The sequence below is a fragment of the Eretmochelys imbricata genome, chromosome 8 (assembly GCF_965152235.1).
Source record: "Eretmochelys imbricata isolate rEreImb1 chromosome 8, rEreImb1.hap1, whole genome shotgun sequence".
Taxonomy (NCBI): domain Eukaryota; kingdom Metazoa; phylum Chordata; order Testudines; family Cheloniidae; genus Eretmochelys; species Eretmochelys imbricata.
Genome location: NC_135579.1, coordinates 101,895,075 through 101,921,081, shown reverse-complemented (window position 1 = coordinate 101,921,081; position 26,007 = coordinate 101,895,075). Strand labels below are relative to the sequence as shown.

General features: G+C 44.5%; 1 protein-coding gene across 1 annotated transcript in view; it reads right to left on the bottom strand.

The window, feature by feature from the left end:
• Positions 1 to 26,007, bottom strand: part of TAL1 (TAL bHLH transcription factor 1, erythroid differentiation factor) — a 250,857-nt gene that overhangs the window by 140,079 nt on the left and 84,771 nt on the right. The gene's annotated exons all lie outside the window — the stretch shown is intronic.

Sequence of the window (26,007 nt, the reverse complement as noted above, 5' to 3'; positions counted from 1 at the left end):
GCTGCACTTGAATGGCCTCTCTCTCCTCTCTCTCTTTTTTTTTTTTGTTTTTTTTTTACTGTACATATGTAGACTATTTCATCCTAACCCTGTACGGGCCGCATAATGCGTGGTGCTGCGTGGCGCGTTGTTGCATGGCACATGAGCTATAAAACACCGTCGTGTACTGTGCGTATGCATTGTACTGTCTCCTGTGCGCCATGGATTGCGTACCGCACCGGAGTGCGCTGTGTCATGCAGCCTAGTGCCTCGCACAAGCACTCTGTCCTGCAACACTAAACTGTGTTATGCACGATTCATTGCATAGGCATTGTATAACACGTTGGAGTGCATTGTGTATGAACTGTGATTCAGGGGACCATGCGTTTAGCCGTGCACTGTGTAAAGCATTGTGTAAGGCGCGGTTACCTTGTAGATTTGTAAACATTCCAGGATGTCCCATATTTTTCTCTCCTTGTTGGGTTCTTAACCTGTAACCAGACAGAGAGTTAGCAAAACTACTAGTTGTGGGATATTTTATTACTATTTAAGACTTTACCTTTTTCTTCCCCTGTGGGAAAAAAAAAAAACATCTTTTTACTGTTTTTTTTTTAAATAACTTTTATTGTTAGAAAGGATTTTAAAAAATAAATCTTTCCTTTCAACTGTTTAACTGCTCTTTTTTTAGAAATGGTTTTGATGTGGTTTAAAAATAGAATATATCACATTTTTTCAACAAGCTGAAGAGAACTCAGCTGATTCATATGCAAATCATAACACTTTTAATTATGCCAAGTGCCTTGTGCTTTCATTTTTTACGGACTCTTTTTCAGGTCTATACTCTTACTGTTTCAAATCTGAAGCCTGTTTTTAAATACTGGTGGTAATTCGCCGTTGAACAGCTTCCTAAAGGATGTGATACATTAAGGACATAAGAACGGCCAGACTGGGTCAGACCAAAGGTCAATCTAGCTCAGGATCCTGTCTTCCGACAGTGGCCAATGCCAGGTGCCCCAGAGGGAATGAACAGAACAGGGAATCATCAAGGGATCCCTCCCCTGTCGCCCATTCCCAGCTTCTGGCAAACAGAGGCTAAGGACACCATCCCTGCCCATCCTGGCTAATAACCATTGATGGACCTATCCTCCATGAATTTATCTAGTTCTTATTTGAACCCTGTTATAGGCCATTCCCTGGAATCTTGAAAATGAGATTGGATTCCTTTCTGTAAGGTGTGCTCTATTTAGCTACAATTGACTTATGTAGTAGAGAGATTTCAGAGAAGCAGCCGTGTTAGTCTGTATCCGCAAAAAGAAAAGGATTTCTTGTGGCACCTTAGAGACTAACAAATTTATCTGAGCATAAGGTTTCGCAAGCTACAGCTCACTTTATTGGATGCATGCAGTGGAAAATACAGTGGGGAGATTTTATATACACAGAGAACATGAAACAATGGGTGTTACCATACACACTGTAACAAGCGTGATCAGGTAAGGTGAGCTATTACCAGTAGGAGAGAAAAAAATACTTTTGTAGTGATAATCAAGGTGGGCCATTTCCAGCAGCTGACAAGAGTTTATATAGTAGAGAGAATAATTCTTGCCACTGCAGGAGGTCTTGCAGTTGAAATTGTACGGCCTGTGTTATACAGGAGGATAGACTCACTAGATGATCACGATGGTCCCTTTTGACCTTTAAATATTGAATCTGCGCACTGGCCGGTCCTTTGCCCTTTATTTATTGGGCTATATCCTGGCATGGTTTTTTGAGGCGAATTCCCCACTGCTATTCCCCCTTTGTTTTTTACCCTAAATTTTCCTACGTGTAAATGGGTAAGAATGGGATTTTTCTCCTTGTTTTAAAAGACAGGATTTATCTGCCACCCTGATTTACGGGAGCATTTGCATTAGAGCTGATTCGGTGAGTTAGTGTTCTGGGATGGGGCTCTTGACTCCTTTGAATTCCCTGCCTAAGGGAGTTATATGCCCAAATCCCAATTGACTTTCAGTGGAAATTTGCACACCTAATTCCCATAGGCCCTTTTTGAAAATCCCATTCCTTATCTTTAGTTTAACCCTGTACAAACCTGTACTTGCCTGGATACACCAGTGTTTTAATGAATGATAATCTGTGAGGGTCTCTCTTCTGGGGTGTTTGATTAGCGTGTTCTGCATGCCATTTAGAAATTGACCTTCATGTAACCCAGTCCACCTTCAGGTGGGTGCACCTAGCAATTTAGGAACCTGATCACTGGTTAGTTAGGTGGCTTTATCTGCCTGTTTAGGTCAGGCTCTCCGATTATCTGTTATCTCTCATCACTAGTCCCTCCTCACTCAGATTCAGCTCTTCAGACTCTTAGGTATTTATACTGCTGCCCATCATTATAGTATCTATGTGTCTTCCTCATAAAATCAATTAGCAGTAGCCAAATCTGTAGAGGACTTGGTGGAACAGAGCAACTTTCTAATTCTTGGATCATACTTACTCTTTTTTTTACTGATTGGGAGGAAAAAACAAAATCCGGAGAGGTATTTAGACTATTTGTAACATAAATCCATAAAGCTAACAACAAAAAGATATTTTATACGCAACAGAAGTTTGAAAAGGTTCAGTCTCATGTAAACAATATTATCTGCATATCATTCCAAAGTTTATTTTTTCTGTTTTTTTAAATTTTTGAATGGGCTAGAGAAAGGTAAAATGATCTTTCGGAAGAAAAATAATTAAAGGACTCTTGTAAATACGGCATTGTGAGATGTAGGACCTGAGCCTACAATCTTTGTACACGCAAAACTGCTTTGAAGTCTGTGGAAGTTTTGCCTTCGTAAGCAGTGGGGGATCAGAACCATACGCTTTCCTGATTCTTTAGCAATTATAGAGCCTACCTGCTTCCATTGAAGTGAATGGGACTTTAATGGGAACAGGATCAGGACCTTCTGAAGTTGTGGAAATGAAAGGTGGGTTTGCATGGCAGATGGAAGCATTTCTTGGAGGGTTAGATAAAAAGGACCTGGCTTGAAAAGAAGTCAAGGTGGAGGGATGGGGTAGGTACACATAATGTACAGCTCTCTGGGAACAATTTGATGAAACTCTGGACCAAACATGTTCCTCGCTGTTATACTAGCCTGAAATGGTGCTATCAGTATCAATGGATAATCTGTGAGATTTCTGCACAGGGAGCCAAGTGGCAAATGCTGCCCTAGGTGGGAAGTGATGGGGAAAGGGTGGATGATAAGTCGATTCATTTCCAGTCATCCAGAAGCAGCAGGAAGGAATCTTGCAGGAGTCGTTTGTTGGGATCCGCGGGGAAACTTCTGAAAGGGCTATTCAAGTTCTTTGCAGCTTTGGATTTCAGCTCAAGTGCCTTTGGAGCCAGCTGGGCTCAGGGTGTCTGAGGAGGTGAGCTATCTCTCCCTCCTATCTTTCAGCTGTCTCCTTCCTCACACCATTGAAGTTGCATTTGGGGACACTTAACTTCTAAAAAATCAAACTGGGATATGAGCTGGAGTTTGCAGTAGGCCTGTTCCAACCCTGCACATGTACAAGCCATGATATTTGATTCCCTTAACGGGATACACTTACTGAAGGCTTAGCAGGAGTCTTTCCAGGCTCAGAAATCTTGCCACGGACTTTCCATCAGACCAATAAGCATCAGAGCTGTTTGAATTCCAGAAAGTGTGGCTTGTGGAATAAACAGCTGACTGAGAAAACAAACCAGTGACATTTGTCAGATAATAAAGCCAACAAATATTTATTCAACCACCTCTCTTAATAATAATCTGTTCGGGAGATTCAAACCTCACCAAAGGCGTGATCCAAAGTCCACTGTAGTCAGTGAAAAGATTCTCCACTGATTTCAAATGGCTCAGTCCTTATATTTACAAATAAAATGAAAATCATAATGGGTGAAGCTCTTTTTTAAAATTCTTCTTATTATTATTTATTATTAATCATAGGGTGAGGGAGACTGTAGCCACTTGTATTTTGGACTGTTGTTAAACTAATGTGTTCAGAGTATTTTCTTGATTAAGTTAATGTATCACAACTAGGCTTTTAAGCTTTCATTTCAAAGGCTTGTTTACAGTTAGGATGAATCTAGCAAATGAGTTGGATTAAAATGTCATGCAGGGCATAAGCCTTGCAGGGCCATGGTGGATTTGAGCTTTGCAAAGTTTACATGTGGCCCACCAGACCTCATTTGCTTTAGTGGCTTATTTTGAATCCTCCTCTGTATGACTTCAATGAAACAGGAGCAATTATCACCGGTTGTGAAACCAAGTCTCTGATAAAATCCTCCCCTCTTTAGTTAGCACTATCCACGGAATTCGGGCTGTCTTAAGTAATGACACTCCGAAATCATCTGATCCTTCTGCCATTGAAGTGATTGGCAAAACCCCTCATTGATTTCAGTGGGAGCGGGACGGAACCCACCGAAGAATGAAAAATGCATAGACTCCTAGGACCACTGAAAGTAGCCAGGGGCCAGATTTTTAAAGATATTGAAGCACCAAACATCCTTAAATTCAGTGAGAGTTAGGTGCCCAAATGCCTTTGAGGATATAGGCACTAGTGGGATTTTCAAAAGGTCCCGATTGAAATTGATGGGAGTTAAGTGCCTAGGTTACTTTTGAAAATCACACTAGGCACCTAAATACCTTTAAAAAATCTGTCCCTAAGACGAGGCATTGTAAAGTCCTTTTAGTATTGTATCGAATACAGGATCTGATCCTGCTCCCACTGGAGTCAATGAGAATTTTGCCACTTGTAATCAGAGCAGAAGCAGGTCTTAAATGTTTGACCTTCATTTCAAAAGTGACTAGTGATTTGGGGGTGACCCCTTTTGGGGGTACTCAGCTTGAGACACCTTAAAGCAGTTACCTATGGGTCAAAACACATAACTGGAAATCTTCAGTGGCTTATATTTCGAGCCTATAAATGCTGTTTTCAAAGGGTGAGGCAGTTGTCTTCATAACGCCTTTTGCACCTGGAAATAGTCTACTCCTAACTAATAAAAAAAGGGGGAAGGTTTGAAAAATTCCCTCCTGACACTGTGTGAAGTACAATAAAAATATATTGCCCAGAGGATTTCTGTGGATCACCCTAGAAATGTTAGGCCTTGTGTGTATATGAAATTTGCACCGATTTTAACGAAAATGGCAAACTCATTTAGTTAAATCCTTGCAAATGTTATGCATAGGCAAGGCCTTACACTAGATTGTTCTCATCTTTGCTCAGTAAACCTGAGGATTTGTCTTTTAAAAATTGCATCATGTTTTTTTTTTCATAGCGAGAAAGAAACTAAGATAAATATTCTAGATCTGCTAATGAAACTCAAATAATAGAGGGGTTGGCATGGAACCAGCTGAAGGTGGGTGTATAAATTGATAACTAATCTGAAACCGGGTCGGTAGTTCGGCAGGCTCAGTGAATAAAGCACTGGACTAGGAACAATCAGGGGGTCTGCGTTCTCTTCTTGTTTCTGTTACAGGTGAGACTTTACTTAATCTCTGTGCCTCTGTTTCCCCTCCCACCCTTTGTCTGTTGTATCTGTCCAGATTGAAAGCTCTCCTGGGCAGGGGTTGTCACTCGCTATGTGTTTGTGTAGGTCCTGGTACAAGCTGGGACCTCCTCTAGGCGTTAAGGTAATTACAGGTTTCAGAGAAACAGCCGTGTTAGTCTGTATTCGCAAAAAGAAAAGGAGTACTGGTGGCACCTTAGAGACTAACCAATTTATTTGAGCATGAGCTTTCGTGAGCTACAGCTCACTTCATCAGATGCATACCGTGGAAACTGCAGCAGACTTTATATATACACAGAGAATATGAAACAATACCTCCTCCCACCCCACTGTCCTGCTGGTAATAGCTTATCTAAAGTAATCGTCAGGTTAGGCCATTTCCAGCACAAATCCAGGTTTTCTCACCCTCCACCCCCCCACACAAATTCACTCTCCTGCTGGTGATAGCCCATCCAAAGTGACAACTCTTTACACAATGTGCATGATAATGAAGTTAGGCCATTTCCTGCACAAATCCAGGTTCTCTCACTCCCTCACCCCCCTCCAAAAACCCACCCCCATACACACACAGACTCACTCTCCTGCTGGTAATAGCTCTGACCACTCTCCAAGTTTAAATCCAAGTTAAACCAGAACATCTGGGGGGGGGGGGTAGGAAAAAACAAGAGGAAATAGGCTACCTTGCATAATGACTTAGCCACTCCCAGTCTCTATTTAAGCCTAAATTAATAGTATCCAATTTGCAAATGAATTCCAATTCAGCAGTTTCTCGCTGGATTTGAAGTTTTTTTGTTTTAAGATAGCGACCTTCATGTCTGTGATTGTGTGACCAGAGAGATTGAAGTGTTCTCTGACTGGTTTATGAATGTTATAATTCTTGACATCTGATTTGTGTCCATTTATTCTTTTACGTAGAGACTGTCCAGTTTGACCAATGTACATGGCAGAGGGGCATTGCTGGCACATGATGGCATAAATCACATTGGTGGATGTGCAGGTGAACGAGCTGTGTGTGTTTTCACTCCCCAGGCTTGAATGTATGTCATCTGCTGATATAGCCATTATGCGGCTGTTTATAGTAAATCAGTTTCTGCATTTCATAGACATAGTTCAGATTCTATATGGTTTTGCTTTCACTGGAAATTTATCTACTTTATTCCTTGGACCAATGAGTTTATGTCTTGCCATTGAAACCTAGATCCAGAAAAACTGTCAGGTACAATATTAACCCAAGCAAATTTTAACCCTGATCGCCCCACTCACCAAAGTCTAGAGTATATTAAGGTTGAAAATGACCAAGTTAACCTTTGATTCATCAGGTTTCAGAGTAGCAGCCGTGTTAGTTTGTATCCACAAAAAGAAAAGGAAGACTTGTGGCACCTTAGAGACGAACCAATTTATTTGAGTATAAGCTTTCATGAGCTACAGCTCAGTTCATCGGATGCATGTAGTGGGGAAAAAAGCTTATGCTCAAATAAATTTGTTCCTCTCTAAGAGGTCACAAGTCCTCCTGTTCTTTTTGATTCATCAGTTATCAGCCACCTTGTGGGGACATTGAGACAGCTGAAGGCAACAGCGACCCCTAGTGGCAAACACAGGAATGACACGGTTGTCCTAGCTTCTGCTGTGAAGTATGAGGAAAGAATTGTATCGTAGCCAGAGCAATAGTATTCATGTCTCTGTTGTTCAGTTAACAATCGCTGTGTCATGCCACTGTGTGGAACCATGGAGATGCTACAGATGTAATACACGTGCCCCAATCAGGTTCATTTGTGATTCCATCAAGATCTGAACCACAGCCTGAAAAGAGAGAGATTGCCATGAATAGCTGAGGACAAGGCTAATGTAAATGCAATGTCAGTTTAATCAAAGCTAGTACACTTGTCTTTATAACGGTAGAGCATAGATTAATTAGGGGGCTGTCTTTTATCAGCTGATGATAGATGTTGCTGTACAACAAATGTGGCTCTTCACAGGATGAAGGTCTAATGCACGCTATGTAAACTGCATTTATCACCTAACTAGAACACTACACAAAATAGCAAGGACCCACAGGTGCGATGCTCACAGAAGCGCTGAGCAATGTTAGCAAAAGTTCCCTGGCTCCTAAAACACACTGACAGGTTTATACCATGTGTCCAAAATTCAAATCTCGAGTTAGTCACTTAAATCCATAGAGGAACCTGAACAATGGTCCTGTTTTCCAAAGTGCTTGAACACTTGCCTCTCCCTTTGATGGTAACACGAGCTGTGGGTGCATAGCAACTTTGAAAACCAGGCCCCCTATGCAGGTTGTAAAGGGTAAAATTTTCTAAAGGGCCTAAGGGCCAGATTTGTATTTAGGCGCCTAAAGATGAGGGCAGGTGCCTAGCAAGATTTTCAAAAGCACCTAGGTGCTGATGGGAGTTAGGTACCAAGCACTAGTGACAATCCCACTAGGTGCCTATCTGCATCTTTAGGCACCTAAATACCTTGACAAATCTGGCCCTAAGTGCCTAAGTCGCATTTGAAAATGGGGCATAGGTTTTTAAATCACGTAGTTGCTTTTGAAAATTTTACCCTAAAGATGGATTTAGGGGCCTAATTTAAGGTACCCAACGGTGAAAATACTGTCCTATCTGAAAAGTACAATGTACCAAGCTTAATGAAGACACATTCAGTCAGGATGCCGTTTATTGGCACATCCCCCCCGACCCGTGAGGAAATCATTTAATTTAATAACAGAGAAGGCTAATGGTTACTTAATCAGGGTACTAGGGAACACTGACTTTAGTAGGAGTTTTGGCTGCAGCATCTGGCATACAGTTGCCTAATGGGAACACTGGCAAAAAGATAAATCAGAAATTAACAATCTTTTTTGTTGGAACCCCACCCTGGTCCCAGTTGGAACAAATATTATTGGCTCCTCCTCCCCCAGCAGGAACAGTGGTGTTATGGTCAGGTTTCTGCAGCTGATAGTGCCAACCTCAACCTCAAATCATGAGGCAATGCCCCAAAACCATGAGATGGGCTTAAAAATCATAAATATTTAAAAATAGGTTTGGGGTTCTTTTAATTTGTCTTCTGGCTTTTGAGTCTTCAGGGGTCACGTTTTCAACCTTTAGGGGTTGGACATGTCCTTTTTGTTTTAATGAAAACTGAGATTCTCACATAATCCTATGACTCCAGAAGTTGGGGCTTTAAGAAAAAAAACAGAAATCACTGAGAGCTCACAGTTGTGTGCATCTCACCTGCTTTTCATCCATTCTTTCTGGTTTTCCCCCCTTCTCATCTCCTGTTGTCTCACACAACTTACCAAAATACATGGGAATTTCATTTTCCATTTTGATCATTGTTCTTGGTTCCCCCCCTCCCTTGCTCACTTCCTCTCTCCCCTACTCTTCTTTTCCTCCCTCCATTCTAGGCCTTTGTTGATTGCTGCTCGGTTCCTCTATCTGAATGTCTATTAGATAAAAAAAGAATCAAAAATAAATTTTTTACAAGGGTTTGTGGCAATGAAAAATAAGTGTTGAAATGGAATAAAATACATGTCCCATGTAACCTTAATTATAGGATTGGTACTGTGACCCAATATAATAGCATCTGCAGATACACTCCCTAGGATTAAATGACCAAGGCTAACAATCCTCATGCTTCAGTTCATAAACAGATCACCAGCCAGTTAGATGCATTATGAGGGTTTAATTCCTTCCTCTGAAACGTCTGGGATTGGCCACTGTCAGAGACAGAATACTGGGCTAGAAGGATCATTAGTCTGTCCTTGGTATGGCAATTCCTATGTGAACGGTGCAGTGTAAAAACGTCCTCTCACCCCCATTTCTTAGTTCTGTCACTGGCTTGTTCTGAGACCTTGGGAAAGTCACTTATCCTCTCTGTGCCTCAGTCTCTCCTCTCCATGCAGTTAGGCGCATGTCAAGGTTCCTCCCCCACTCTGAACTCTAGGGTACAGATGTGGGGACCTGCATGAAAAACCTCCTAAGCTTATCTTTACCAGCTTAGGTCAAAACTTCCCCAAGGTACAAAATATTCCACCCGTTGTCCTTGGACTGGCCGCTACCACCACCAAACTAATACTGGTTACTGGGGAAGAGCTGTTTGGATGCGTCTTTCCCCCCAAAATACTTCCCAAAACCCTGCACCCCACTTCCTGGACAAGGTTTGGTAAAAAGCCTCACCAATTTGCCTAGGTGACTACAGACCCAGACCCTTGGATCTTAAGAACAATGAACAATCCTCCCAACACTTGCACCCCCCCTTTCCTGGGAAATGTTGTATAAAAAGCCTCACCAATTTGCATAGGTGACCACAGACCCAAACCCTTGGATCTGAGAACAATGAAAAAGCATTCAAGTTTTTTACAAGAAGACTTTTAATAAAAAATAGAAGTAAATAGAAATAAAGAAATCCCCCCTGTAAAATCAGGATGGTAGATATCTTACAGGGTAATTAGATTCAAAAACATAGAGAACCCCTCTAGGCAAAACCTTAAGTTACAAAAAAGATACACAGACAGAAATAGTTATTCTATTCAGCACAATTCTTTTCTCAGCCATTTAAAGAAATCATAATCTAACACATACCTAGCTAGATTACTTACTAAAAGTTCTAAGACTCCATTCCTGGTCTGTCCCCGGCCAAGACGACTACAGACAGACCCAGACCCTTTGTTTCTCTCCCTCCTCCCAGCTTTTGAAAGTATCTTGTCTCCTCATTGGTCATTTTGGTCAGGTGCCAGCGAGGTTACCTTTAGCTTCTTAACCCTTTACAGGTGAGAGGAGCTTTCCCCTGGCCAGGAGGGATTTCAAAGGGGTTTACCCTTCCCTTTATATTTATGACAGCGCATAACACCATTCACCGACTTCACAGAAGTATTGTGAAAGCGTATCAGTGATTGCAAGGTGTTTTGAACCTCTTGAAGGGCGGTTGTTATAGAAATGCAAAATATTGCCCTGAGCTGGCTTGTGTCTGTGCGTCACTGCCCTCTGCTGAAAAAAATCAGAACTGCTCACCTGTGTGCCATAGACCCTCCATGGTTAACAGAGATGGGCGATTTAGCTGGAGCACAAGCAACTGGGAGCTGTGCTTGTGGAACAGAGTGAAGCGATCACGGTGACAAAGTAGGTCTATGGAGACTTTGATGACCACGCTGTGCCCTTGAGGGTACTGATATTTCTTACTGTCTGCTATACAATGCCCAGTTGATCTACCTTAGGTCCATCATGATCTTTAATGTAATTATCCTTACAACATCCTTGTGAGGTGAAGTACATTTTTATATAGGCGGGGAACGAAGGCCTAGACTAAACTTCAGATCCTCAAAGGTATTCAGGCTCCTAATTTCCATTGAAATCAATGGATCAGTGAACACCATTGAAAAGCTTGAGGGAGTTTGGGTGAAACTCCCTTTTTTTCCCCTGTGGTCTCAAAGGAAAGCTAACAATGAGATTGGGCCTGTGGACTGGGAAAGTGCATTGCATGTGCGTCCAAAGGGAATTCCATCCAGTGCATAGTTGATAGGTAACAGGACTGTTGTTGTCAGGGTTGTCAACTTGTGATTTTATCACGAGTCTGGTGATATTTGGTGTTTTCTTGAAGCCCCAGCTCCTGGAGTCATGTGAGTACATGAGACTCTCCACTTTCATTCAAGTTTCTAACCCTTATGGTTGCAGAGAAATGCTTGAAACCCTGACCCCTAAAAAGCACACAGATCAGAAGGCAAATTGAAAGAACCCAACATTAATTGTCTTAAAAAATCAGAGATTTTTTTACAATCCTCTCATTTTTGGGGGGCCCAACTCATGATTTTTGAATGCCTGGGGTTGCTAGCACTGTGAGGATGGTGTTATTCGTTTGGTGTTCCGTTCTCAGTAGCCCCTTTGAACCTCCAGAAAAAAAATATTATATACCTATATTAAAATTATATATGAGGCAGTGTGGCCTATTAGCTAGAGTACTGGGACTCAGGTGTCCTAGGTTCTATTCTTGGGTCTGCTACTGGCCTGCTGGATGACCTTGGCCAAGTCACTTTCCCTCCCTGTGCCTCAGTTTCTCCATCTGTAAAATGGGGGTAATGACTCTGGCATCCTTTGTAAAGTGCTTCGAGATTAATGGATGAAAAGTCGTATCGATGTAAGAGACAATCATGTTATTAAAACAACATTTACAATAAAGACGCAGACTTTTAGCTGGAGCCAAAGACAGACATTTGATGGATCCATTGGCTGCCCTGGCGTAGCAACTACTTGGTAAAACAAGAAAAACATTTCAGCTTCTCATCAAAGTTCTCAAAATGTTGCACGAGCTTTTTGTTTTCTTTTTAAGACTCTGTAGAGGCTGGTAACTGAGAACATGTAAAGTCTGCAGTGGCAGTGGTCAGAGCCCCCAAGAACATTTGAGAAGCACAGAGCCAAAGTTATCTTTGGGAGCACTCCAGAGGAATTACACCAGGAATGCACTGGGCTCTCTCTGTTCCTGAGTAGCCTCTTTGGTGGGAATTGTCAGGCATGAAGCCCTGCAGCTGGGCCTGGGAGCAGCTAGCTAACCGCAGCTGAAACCCGCAGCCAGATCATCCGATCGGCCAAGCAAAGGTGCCAGGACTGCTCTTAAGCCCAGCAGTAGCACTTGGCTGGAGGCTGCTCAGTGCTTATGCCTGCGGCTATGGTCGCTCCTGTGCCTGCTTTGTTCCCGGCCTGACTCTGGCTCTTGCTCTGGCCGCTCGGCTGGGCCGCCCAGGCTCCGTGAAAGGAATTCTAACTCCACAAGGAATAGCTGTGTGCCCTTCGCTATGTTTTGTGTTTGTGCAACCCAATCCCCATCAGGTGGCATTAGTGGGGATTGAACCCTTGACTTTCAGCATGGGCTTCTGCCACTTGAGCTGAAGGGCTGATGTCATTATTTGATGGCAGTCGTAGGTTCTTTTACTCCTGCCTGGATCTGCCACATCTTACCCCCTGAACCAGTGGCTTCATTTGCACTGCTCAGGATGCCATATAGTGGATTGATACAAGCCAGGCTTTTATTTACATGATTTTTTTAAAAAATGTGTGTTTGAATATGCCAGTGCATATGAATGGGCCTAGAGTGACAACATGGTCCTCCGACTGTTTGTTTGTTTACCTGCCGCGTCTGCAGGTTCGGCTGCCCAGCCCTCCAGGGGCTTTCCCCGTACAAGCGGCGGAACAAGTTTGGGAACCACTGGTCTAGACACAGTTTTAGGCAGTGTGCGGTGGCCTGGTCTGTTTTTACTGCACCTGTTTCAGAAGGGCAGAGTAATGCAGATCCGATCGTCACTCGTGGCTTTTTGTTTTGACCTAGTCACTCATTTCTACAGAGAAATTGATTCACTAAGACAGGCCAGGCCACCCTAGACTGCCTACAGCTGGGTCTTACACTGTGGATGTAACTGGTTTTAAAATTGATTTGGCTGAATTGGTTTTAAGACTGGTTAGGAGTTTTCCCAGTGTAGACCCTTTAATGTTATAATTTCCCCATGTATCATTTTGTTTCTTAGACTGAGTGACTCCACCGACTTCTCTGCTGCACAATGACTGTAATTATAAAACAACTGCTCTGCACTGGGCAATATGCCATGAAGTAGAATATTGTCTTGTGTTCAACTCTATCGTATAAATGCAGTTTTTGGTGAGATAACATGTGATCCTCCCCAATAGTGCACCCTCCAAGAGAGACAGTGTGGTTCAGTGGATAGCATGCGGGACTGGGAATTGCGCTGTCACTGATTTACTGCGTGACCTTGACCAAATCAATTCACTTTCCCCTCTCTGTGCCTCAGTTTCCCCATCTGTAACGTGGGAGCAATGGTACTGCTCCAACTTTGTCAGTTGCTTTGAGATCTGTGGATGACAAGTGCTAGTTTAATAGTGGGCACTCTTCAGGACAGTGGTCCTGTTGACTTCAGTGGTACTACTCAAGTGAGTAAGGACTTCTTGCATGAGCAAAAGTTGCTGACTTAACCTTCTTGTTGGCTTTTGCAATATCCATGACAAGCCAAACACACAAATCTTCTGGTCAGTCAGCCATCTTTACTCAGCTGCACCTTATCTCCCTCCCCACTAGATGGGAGCCTAGTAACATACATTATAACTTTCATAACAAACTAAGAGTGGCTAATTCTGTTGTTAGCACAAGGCAAATCACACTGCAGATACCTGGTAAATCTACTCTACGCTTGACCGAGGCCAGCTCCGGTTGAGACAGAAACAATGTTTTACTGCAGAGGAGTTACGTGTTGTTTTATTTTCTTCAGTGTTATTCTAAGAACATATCCATTTTCCCCGGGCCTAAAAATCTTTCTTTTACATAGAGTCTCTTCCATCGGATGCTTACCCCCTAAGTATCATTGCAGCACAAAGAGGTCTCAGAATAGCATGCGCTGGTGGCTAATTATTTGGAACAATTATACAAAACAACGACAGAGCCAGACAGCAGGAGGTCTTTATTGTCTAGCCAAGCATGAACTGGCTCAGCCTGCCACGGGATTATCACTAAAAGTGGAAAATGGAGAGGGAAAAAAAGGAGAATTATCCCATGGAACAGCCAAGAATTCAGAATTTCTATTAAGGCAAACTTTACAGAAGACCTTGAAAACTCCCCTGGAAGAATTTTCTGAAACGCCACAGAAGACACACAGGGCAATGACTCGGCATATGAATTTAACGCTCATCCCTATGCTGACAGGCCCCCATCCTGCAAACACTTACGTACGTGATTAAACTTCAGCGTACGCTTATCTCTACTGACTGCTCCTTAGTGAAGCCAAGGCATGAGCACTGGTAGGCTCAAGCCCTAGATTTTTATGATAACTAAGTCCCAACATCAGCAACTGGAGCGTAACAAAGGCTCCAGTCCTGGACTGTGAACATTTAACACAGGCCCCTGCATCTGCTTGGAGTGCTCTTGACGTCCGTGCAGACATTGTAGCAAGCTCCTGAGTTTTCAGCAGGGTTGCTGCCCCAGAGAGCACATTTTGAGTGGCTCTGTAGAGAATTACCTGATAACTTTTGGCAGGTTGTAAGGAGCGTTTCAGAGTTGCAGACGCACCAGCCCAGTCACAAATTATAAATTAAGTCCCAACCGCTTGCAAGCTAACCCGTGTCAGGGAGACGGGGTGTGGAGGGAAGCTCAGAAAAGGGAACAGTAGTGGTATTACTTTAAGTGTTATTGATAACTCACTTCTCATAGGCATAGCAAAGAGCGTCTTTAGAAGGAATTTGTAGGGGTAATGGAGCAGAGCCTGAAAATTAAAAATGAATGGGTGTAACAGAACGGCGATAGAAGACTACAACCATGTCAGCACAAGCTCTTTTATAATTAGCCACTTCCCAGGGCAGGGTTGTCCTTCGATAGGAACTTTTTCCCAGCATGCTTTGGTGTGTGGGGGCGGGGGGTGGCCCTTTAAATTTGGCAAAGACCTAACGTTCCAAGCTTAAAGTAGCCGTATTAGAACTAAGTGCTGGTGCACCTTCCTGTCTTTTAGCTGGTAGATATTTCTGATGCCTGTTTGTTTATTTATTTATCTTCTTGAGAAGAGGCCCATTCTCACAGTCAGCTAGAGCTCAGACCTTGCTAAGTACCCTGCTGAGCTGCACAGGGGAGGTTCCCGGGGGAGGCTGGAGACTTCCAAACAAGCCAGGTGCTTACCGCAGAGCTACTTCATGATCTCCACTGGCCCTTGCTACCCAACCCCCCTGCTGAGTAGAGCTTCCTGGTTTTCTTAGACTCTGCCCCTTTTCTCCAGGAGAACCATAGTGATTTCATTGGGTTAGGTGGGTCCCTCTGTAGCTGGAGGGGTATGCCAGGACCTCCCCCTCAGGGAAGTGTCGGGGGGTGTCTGGGGGGACCCTACAACCTCATAAGTTTGCTGTCGGCTCACAGCAGACACTAATGGTTTAGCCCCATGGGGGAGGAACTCTTAAAGCTAGTGCAACCATTTCCCATGGTGCTAAGCCTTTAAATAAATCTGGTTGAAGCTAGCTATATTGGCTACTCATATAGCTGGCTTTCTAGTGGGGTTCTGGGGAAGGAATGAGGGGCTATGGGAGTAAAGAATACAATTTTAAGAGACATGGACAGGACTCCTGGTTTGGGGAGGTTATGCACTCCGCCCTGTCAGAAAATCGCTCCCTTTGAAGGTTTTGCAAGTTGAGCCCCGCCCCAAATCATGTTACTTTTGAAAATCTTGGCCATTTTCTTGACTTTTGCAAACCTCTTTTCTCATTGACGTCACCTGTTCCTTTTATTTAACTCCTCTGCTTTCATTGGGTACCTTTTTATCTCCTCTAGCATGCCTCTTGTCATAATTCACTGTCTATTTTAGTGAGCATCACTTTGCTGGAGTGTCTTGCTTGCAGACCACTGCTATGAAAACGTCCTCCTTCATATTTTAACAAGGGTGCTCTCTGCTGGGCGAGAACAATTATTTCCTGTATTAGGTTCCTTAGCAGAGTTTTTAGACAATTCTTTAGGGTTGCAAGTGTTACAGTTTTCTTAACTGAACGAGCAGCGAGGACTGCTGACATTTCAATAATAGTCTTAGTGATGGGAGAGGGAAACACCCCCTAGATCTAGTCCAGGGTATTTCCCAGCGTTTCAGGTCAAGAGGGAAAACTCGAAGCCACTGCCCTGAGATCTCACACTTGGGAATGGGGACTCTTCTGAGCGTAGGTAGGCTCCTGATCCTACCTCACTGAAGTCAATAGCAGCCGTATTAATGACTTCAGTATTGCAGGATTAAGCTCGAACACTGAAGCCCTGGCTGGGATGATTTAACTGGAAATTGGTCCTGCTTCGAGCAGGGGGTTGGACTAGATGACCTTCAGGGGTCCCTTCCAACCCTGATATTCTATGATTCTATGATTCTAAGGTCATGGTAAAGGACCCTGAAGCAGCTGGGGCTAATATTGTAAGAATTATTGTTGTGTGTATGTGCCAACCAGCCCCTGGGACCTCCAGAGCTGAAAGCAATGAGAGACTGTGATGGGGTGTCCGTCCTACCCATGGCCTGAAAGGGTTAAGGTGGTTAGGTAGGCCAATTAGCACCCTAAGCTGCACCTGGAGGAGGAGCCAGTCTGCCAGGAGGATTAATTAGAGATGGAGCTCAGCTGGAGAGGAACAGGAAGGGCATGTATAAGGCCCAGTAGCAGAGCATAGAAAGGGAGGGGTTGCAGTCACATTCAGGGTGAGCAAACGTATGGGAGGAAATAGCCCAGGGAGACTGCAGTAAGCTGTAGGTATGTGGCTAGAGTTCTGGACCCTGCTTTTTGTAGGGTCCCTGGTCTGGGGCCCCTGGGGGGGGGCAGGCTTGGGTTCCCCCACCAGGCCCTGGGGAAGTGGCACCATTATGGGGCAGCTAATGGGAAGACCACCTAGGACAGTGCCTCTGGAGAGACTTTGATACATGCACCACCCTTCTTCTCCAACAGGGGACAGTGATGGTGACCTGGCCAGAGGGCCAAGCCCTGAAGTGGGGGCAGCTGAGTCCGGAAAGAGCAAGGCCGAGAGACAGGGAGTGAGCAACCCCAGGAAGTGGTGTCAGGCCGGCAGAGTGGATCCCCAAGTAGGACCAGGAGGAGGCTCTCCAGTGGTGAGTAGAGAACCTCGTGATGGTCTCCTACAGCTTGAGCTAGACAACCAGACTCTGGTGCTGGAGGCTGGAACAGATTCTCCTCCTCTGTGGATCAGGCACTGAGGGGGGGATGCATTGCCCGCCTGTTAACTAGTGAGTGACACCTGATATTTTCTTATGCGATTAATCCCACCAGCTATGGATCGGATTGGCACTTTGTAGTCTGCCCCGAGTAAGGGCCAGCACATGGTCCACAGGAGCAGAGGAAATACCAAATTCTGACTCAGCTATAACTAGGTCTCGGCTTCCCCCTTTCTCCTTGGATAACAAGAATATCCAGTGTGACAAAAGATTTAAAAAAAAAATAAAATTTTTTTTGGAAGGGATATTAGGCTTCAGGGCATAACCCAACCTCTTACTGCTGGGGGTCAGGAAGAAACTTTCCTGGTGGCCAGCTTATCCCATGCTGCAGGTTTTCTTGCTCCTTCCTCCGCAATAGTTCGTGTTAGTCACTGTCAGAGACCAGACATGGATCTAGATGGCTCATCCCATCTAACAAATCTTATGTTCCTATTTTTTTTTAAAGATATCTATCTGGTATGAGGAATATTCTAAAATTTGCCTTTACAAGTGGCAAGGTAACTAATGTCTACTTCAAAAGACTCTGATTTAACGTACTCCTGAGAATTGGAGCAAGCTGCCAGTCTCCCCAAATTGCCTTTGAATGGCAAATTCATATAATCCCTGTAGCAACCTGAGATTTGAGTAATCACTTGGTTGAGCTGATTCTCTTTTGGCGAACTATAGTCGGGAGGGTGAGGCTGAGTTGCTGGCTTTGTCTGATGGGGTTGATGTGGTGAGTGCAGAGGGAGTGCTTGTTAAGGTTTTGTGTGTGACTAACTGCTAACAAAACACTGGACAGGTGCCGAATGGAAAACGGTAAATAACTAGCCCCTGTAAAAATTTAACATTTTGCTATTCGCTTGCTCCCAGCCCAAGGGCTAGACCGCCACCGAGGGAGGTGAATTCCTGCCATGTTCTGCTGTGCTCCTGAGCTGTGCTACAAGTATACTTAATGGGACACGGAAGACATGGCTGGCTGAACTAAGGAGGATAAAAATCTCTTGGGAACTAAATGAACCCATATTTTGATAAGGCACCGACAAAGGGGTGGCACTAGACTGCATCTTCGTTGCTCTGTCCTCGAGGCAGTCCCAATAGTGGTGCTGCAAGGTGGTGTATTTGCTCAGGGCTGACTTTCTCGTGCTCTCATTGTGTGGACCAGGCTTGATAGACTTTTTTCATGCACCCAAGTCAACGCTCCACTGCTTTGGTTCTTGGAACATGTCTGCCGGTTGCCAAGGACAGCTCCACGGAGCCCTAATGACCGTGGACCATCACTTGAAAACCACTGGCTTTGGGGATGTTCATGGTCCATGCTGAAATCTAACCAGTGGAAGAATGTCAGGTATGGCTTCTGCTGGCATCTTTCTTTCCAGTGCCCTTTGTCATGTGTACGTTTGGCCAAGAATAATTAATGTTGCACAGATATTCCTTTTAAAAAAAAAAAATCAAAGGGTTAGATTTCTCCCTTGTGCTTTCATGATTACAGTTGCTGAGAGTGGTCACCCTCAGGAGGTTTCCTGGGGTTGTGCTCAGCAAATGGATTCTGTGGGCGAATCACCGCCACCTGCAAAGTCCTAAATCAAGGCTTGGTTCAGGTGGCCTTTACAGGGCCCATGGGGGAAGACCCTTTCCCCAACCCTGCAGAGCATTAATGCAGCAGCTGTGGTCATGGTGTGTTTTACTTCCCCTGTGGCGGAAGCAGCATGGCCTAGTGGCTAGAGTCCTGGACTGGTGGACCCAGGTTCTATTACTGGCTCTGCCACTGACCTGCTGGGTGACCTTTGGCAAATCGCTTCACCTCAGTAACTCAATTTCCCCATCTGTAAAATTGGGAGAATGACGCAGACCTCCTTTGTAAAGGGCTGTGATGTGCGTTGAGGAGAAGCGCCGAACAAGAGCTGGGTATTGTGGAACCATTAGTAGTATTTCTTCCCCTTCTGGTATTTGCACTCACTCATGCATTTAGAACCAGAGGGCCCAGCTTTAATCCCTGTTGCTAATGACCCACTTTGGGGGCCTCACATTACATATACACTTCCCCATATTCCTTGCGTTACAATGGGGGAGAGCAGCCATGATGCACAGTGGCAGAGTAACCATCCCAGTTCTGCTATGGCTAACCCTTGTGCACCCAAACAGTGGGAGGAGGATTCCAGCTTGATTATCCTTTATTGGGTCTCCAGCCTGAACGCTTAGCAGCTTCTTAAGCAGTGGATCAGCAATAAACCTGACATCCTCTAGATGGCATGCTTATCTCTGAGCTGCAAGAGTGCCCAAAAATCCCACAGCTGAGACCCACATTCCAGACTCCTTATGATGCGTATGGGATGTGTGCATCAGGGGGACCTGTTTGATTGACTTCAGTGGGAGTTTTTCTTGTGACTGAAACTGGGCCAGTGCAGTGATGTAGTCAGATCTTAAGGATAATGGGTGGCTGCCGGGAATCCAACAGTCTGAATCTCTGTCTCATCAGAACGGGCGTGAGTATTTATCTAGGCTGAATCATCAGTGGGGGCAAAAAGCATATTTCTCCTGATCGACACCAGAGAAGTACCATTACTGGAATCAAATGAATTACACCAATGCAGCAGGCTTTTACTAACCCAGGTGTAAGGTACAGCAAACGAATCAGGAAATGCAAAAGTCAAGTCAAGCAGCAGGCCAAGATTTTTCAGAAGTGACTTGTGACTTTGGAGGCTGAAATAGAGAGCTGTAAAAGGGGCCAACGAGACACAGGGAAAGGGATTGTTCAGCACTTTCTGAACAATCTGCCCTCTGACGAGCTGGCCCTTTTTAGGTGACTGAATTTGATCAGACCTGGGCTGGTATGTCTCCTATAACTGCCCATGTACTTCAAGGAGTACACACAGATACTAGTGAATGGCTCACAACAGTCATACTGATGCCTCCATGAAGTCATCTAGGAGCGGAATGGGGATCTGCTCCCCAATAGCACAAACTGGGGATTAGTTTTCAGGATCGCAATCCAAGCAGAGAGGAAAGATCCCAGTCCCTGTAGCAGTTTGGCAACCCATTTCCAAGTCATTCACTTGAATATTGTGGGGCATGGAGGCCCTGAAACCTGGAAAATGTGCATTGAATCAGTGATCTAATGGCCACACACCAGAGAGGGACATTGCATGCTGTTAGGGGATAATAAGGGCTCTAGATGGCTGATGGAAGTGATTTAACTTTCTATTTTATAGGCTGAAATTCACCCCGTGCAGAGCACCAGCAGGGAAATTATAGGTCAGTCAACCTAACTTTGACAGGTTAATAATTTGTTCCAATGTGTAAGCACCTAGAGGATAATAGCATTATGAGGAATAGCCAGCATGGATTTGTCAAGAACAAATCACGCCAAACGAATCTAAATTCCTTCTTCGACAGGATTAATTGCGTAGTGTGTGTGTGGGGGGGCAATAGATGGGATATATCCTGTCAGGGATGGTCTAGAATAATCCTTAGTTCTGCCATGAGTGCAGGGGACTGGACTAGACGACCTCTCAAGGTCCTTTCCAGTCCTATGGTTTTTAGTAACCCTTTTGACGGAGTGCCACGTGGCTTTCTCATACACAAACTGAGGAATGCAGTTTCGATGAAATTACTGTCAAGTAGGTGCACCACTAGTTGAAAGCCTGTACTGTGAGAGTAGTTATCAATGGCATGCGGTCAAACTGGGAGTGCATATCAAGTGGGGTCACGGGTCACTTCTGGAACTGGTCCTCGCTAATGATTTGAATAATGGAGTGGAGGGCGTGCTTATAAAATTTGCAGCTGACGCTAAGCTGGGAGGGGTTGCAAGCACTTCAGAGGACATGACCATGACAAAGTGGAGAATTGGTCTGCATTCAACAAGATCAAATCCAATAACGCTCAGTGCAAAGTATTTCACTCAGGAAGGAAAAATCAAATGCACGGCTACAAAATGCGGACGAACTGGCTAGGTGGTAGCGTTGCTGAAAGGGATCTGGAAGTTGTAATGGGTCACAAATTGACTGAGAGTCAACAAAGTGATGCAGTTGCAAAAAAGGTTAATACCGTTCTGGAGGGTATTCACAGGAGCATTGTACGTAATACTGGAGATCTCAGCTGATGTACTGTGTCCAATTCTGGACACCACGCTTTGGAGAGAGAGAGTCCAGAGGAGAGCAACAACAATGATAAAAGCTTTAGAAAACCTGACTAGGAGAGTCTGTTTTTTTTTTTTTTAAAAGGGCATGTTTAGTCTTGAGAAAAGAAGATTGGGGACCTGAAAAACAGGCTTCAAATAAATTAAGGGGTGTTAGAGGACTCTTTTCAATTGTTCTCTACGTCCACTGAAGGTGGGAGAAGAAATAATAGGCTTACTCTGCACCAAGGGAGATTTTAGGTTAGATAGCAGGAAAAACTTTCTGACTCTCAGGGTAGTTAAGTTTTGAACTAGGCTTCCGGGGAGGTTGTGGTATCCTCCTCGTTGAAGTTTTTTAAGAACAGGTTGGACAAACGTCTGTCAGGGATGGTTTGACGGGGTATATCAGCCCCACACTGGTGCAGCAGGGGTTAACCCTCCTCTCTTGGATGAGGAGGCCACGCCCCTTCGGCTCTGCTGGGCATGTTCCAGCTGGAGACAGGATATAAAGGGCAGCAGAGCAGCTCAGTCTTGGCTGACTGCAGGCGAGGAAGGAGGTGTGCTACTGAGTCCTGGAGGAGAAACACCTGCACTCCAGGATGTGGAGGCCAGCTAGATGGAAACAGATCCCGAAACACTGGCTTGGGACACTGCAGAGCGGGGAGAGACCATGGAGACCCAGAGGCAGCGAATTGCAGAAAATTGGGTAGGAAGTGACCCAGGGAAACTTTGGGAGTAAGTGGTGGTAGAACTGGGGACAGGCTCAGTGTATTTTTGGTAGGATCACCACTGAACTGGTGGTGGAAAATCCTGCCACTGACAGGGTCCTGAGTTGGGACCCAGAGGAGAGGGTGGGCCCAGGTCCCCTTATCCTGGCCACCGCCCAACTGGGGTGGTGGTCCAGCTCACCTACACTATTGACTCTGGCCGCTGCCCTGCCCTGCCCTGCCCTGAGAGCAAGGGCCAAGCTACAGATTAAGGCCATATAGCCACGCAGCCCCAAGACCGGGGCAGCCTTACAGACTCAATTGCAGGGCCGTAACACACCTCTCTCCTGCCCCCAAAGGGTGATGGGGTGTATCAGCCCTTCAACAACTGGTCTAAGTTTACTTGGTCCTGCCTTGGTAAGGGGGCTGGACTTGATGACTTCTCAAGGCTTGTTCCTGCCCTACATTTCTATGATGCTAAGGGCTAGGCACTTTGCAAATCCCACTTTGGCCCTCAAAAGAGGCTTTGTGCTGACTTTCAGCACAGGGTGAATTTCACCTTTGGTGCCTAATTCAAAGTCTAGGCAGTTAATGAAATTAAAACTAATGATATTTCTATAGCAATGTTAAAAACCATCCACAGAATAACAAAGCTCATCAGGCCTCTTTGTTTAATAGAGGGTGGGTTACGTTGTTAAACAACCTACCTTGATAAATTGCAGCCTCCATGGCATGCGTCATTTTATTCATTCTGCTTTGGATTCTGTCCCATTTCTTGAGGTCTGACTGGTGTGGAGGAAAGTTCCCCAAGCAATATACAGGATTCCAAAGATGTCCTTTATCCAGGTTGTATAGGGAAGAGTTAGAACCTCTTTAGCCTTACCTGTGACAATGCCATATGGATATCAATAGCCCTCTTTTTCTGTATCCTCACTTTTTTTCTAGCTTATATCTCATGTGCTCTGCTGATTTCTATACACTATTTCATGATCTTATGTTTATCATCTTCATTTTTCTAATTTCTCTCCTTCCAGTAATATTTCCTCTCCTTCTCCCCACTTGTATCCCACTCCCTTCAGTGTGTTCAGTCCACCTGCAAACTTGATCAAGCTACAACTCAGTTCTTCCTCCAGATCATTTATCAAGCTGTGAAATAACATCTGGCTCAACCCTGTGCCCTTTCTCCAGTGGAATCTTACTCAATGCATCTTTCCAAAGATGAGCTCAACCATGGAAGACCTGCTATTGGAACAGGAGAGTCTGAATTAGTGTGGTGTTCTCCGGATCAAGTCTCCCCAGGACTGTATTATACTCCCATAAGGGCCAGAAAGCTTTTCTTTTTAAATTCCAGCTTAAACTGTGCAGAAAATAAGGCCTTGATCCTGCAATTGGATCTTGGCCATACCTCACCACCTGTGCCAGGAATCCATTGCCTTTCATATGGGCCCACCCAAGCTGATCTAATTCCAGCATTGCAAGAAATGCCTTGGCTACTGGAGACTGTGTACCACTGAGCTAGGGGCTGGTCCAGAGCCCACTATTATTAAAGCACATCCGAGAGGCGAAGGTCACCTGCTGGCTTCGCAGGGGTAAGTGGCAAAGTGGTTGTTACAATTTACTAAGTTCTATGAAATTGCTGCCTGACACCAATAGCCACTTTTCTTTCATATTGTGGGGTGTTTACAATTGCAGCAGGCACATTTATGTAGCTTTAGAGAACGCCCCCCCCTTCTCCTCCTCAAAAATAGAGAGAACCAAGGTCACAAGGTGGATGAATGGATTTAAAGACTCAAATGCTCAAGCAATCCTCGAAGGTGAGCAGCAGGGGGGAGTGTACAGGAGAGGCAGTGCTCTGTGGAACAGTGGCTAGGACACTAGAACATGACTCCAGAAATCTGCGTGCTATGCCCAGCTTTGCCACAAAGCTACTGTATGCCCTTGGGCCAGTCACTTAACCACTTTGTACCTCTGTTTCCTCTCCCACCCTCCGTCTTGCTTATTTAGACTGGAAGCTCTTCAGGGCAAAGACACTTGTCTCCGTTCATGTCTGTACAATGCCTAGCGCTGTGGGATTTTGCTTTCAGCTAGGCATCTGGTACCATGATAGCATCTAACCTTCTTGTCGGGTCCTCCGACTGCTTCTCGCCATATCTGTGCATACGCGATAGCTGGATCATCCTTAACGGTGGTGAGAGAACTTAGCCGTGACTTCAGCTGACTCAGCGTTGGTGGTCTGTCGTGCAGTGGATGTCTTGGATCTGTGCGTTGCCTTGGGCACTCAACAGTACTAGCAACTTCCAGGCATATTCCAGGAGGAGCAACGCTGGTGAGGAAGTAGAGGCTGTTGACACAGGCTCACAACACCCTGTAATGTAGTGGCAGGCGGTGTTCAGTACAGGGTCTTGCTTCTTTGCCTGGGGGGATCACGCCCACGCTGTACAGGCAGAGGAGTAACAAGGTGCCGGTGTGGCTGCTCACAGTCGACGGGTCTGTACCCCACTCTGATGTAACCAGCTTGCTGAGAATGTGGTGGCATATGCTAACCTTGGCTTTCGTTTTCTCAATGTGGGCTGTAAAGGAGAGTGTGTGGGAGAGAGTAACACCGAGGTAGAAGGGATTATGATGCAAATGATAACAATATAATATTACGGTATCATGTAATTTGAACTCTGGTGCTGTTGGGTCATTATTATGACTGCTTATTATACAAATAAATGGTATTAATCATAAATCAACAGTACCAGAGTTCAAATTTTACCTACCTCTAATTTTCTCTCCTTTAAAATAAGGTTTCTACTTCCCTTTTATGTAAAGTGGGGAGAGTTTTTAAATTTACTTCCAGCCATATTATTTGGAATTAATGGGTCAAATATGCTGTATATTATCATCTGCATGTAAAAGCCAGATTTGCACCATTCAATGTGTTAAAGTGCATTCACACACTCCCAGCTCTGCCACTGGTCTGCTGGGTGACCTTGGGCAAGTCACTTAACTTCTTTTCATCTTCACCCCTAAAATGGGGAAACTAATTTATGGTACTGACCTCCATTGTAAAGCACTTTGGGATCTGCTGATGTGAAGTACTATAGAAGACCTAGGATATTATTTTTATGGGCACATGCCTATTATGCACACACATACCCAGTGTTAAAACCAGGCATCTTTGCACATATGAGGCCAGATGGGCTCCTATCTTGCCATACACATCCACAAATAGCTCGTGTACCTGCATGCAACTGGAATGTCTGGGCATAAGCTAGGCATGAACAAATACAGACTTTGAACATCTGGCCCTTGAAAATCTTGGTTTAAAATTTTCAATAGAGGCTGTTTTGCTCAGTATCTGTGTGAATCAAGCCTTTTATTCAGATGTGTTATGGCAGACACCCACAGTTGGAAAATATTATCCCTTATACAATTCCTTGCGATTTTTCTAACTTTGTTTTTGGGATTTAAAATAATAGTGATTAACAGATCTGTTTTCTTAAGGATATTTTTCTTTGTGTGGATGGCATGCTGGCTTTTCTAAATGTGTGTGGCTGCATGTGCCAAAGCACAATTAACTTCAACGCACTTGTGCAATTTGGTGTGTTTTTTTATGGCGAAGAGGAGAACCAGATTTGGTGTGTTTTCAAAAATGCATGTGGTCCTCTGAGTTGAGAACTCCAAGTTCCACTAAGTCACTTGTGCGTATATCCGTCTTTTCATATGAGAGTCAGGAGGAACTATACAAAAAGCTTGTATCAAAGCTGGATTAAACAGCTGAGTATTAAGACTTCATCCAAGGTTGAGTGTTGGGTCATGCTTTAATATGCAATGGAAATAAGCTCTAGAAGAGAGGGACATAAATAAATATTTTCAAACCTGGGTGCCTAAAGCTAATCCCCTAATTTTTTTCCCCCAGAGGTCTTAAGGACCCAGTGGGAAACTCCACTGAACTTGTGCTCTTAAAATCACAAAGGCATTCTTAAAAACCAACCAT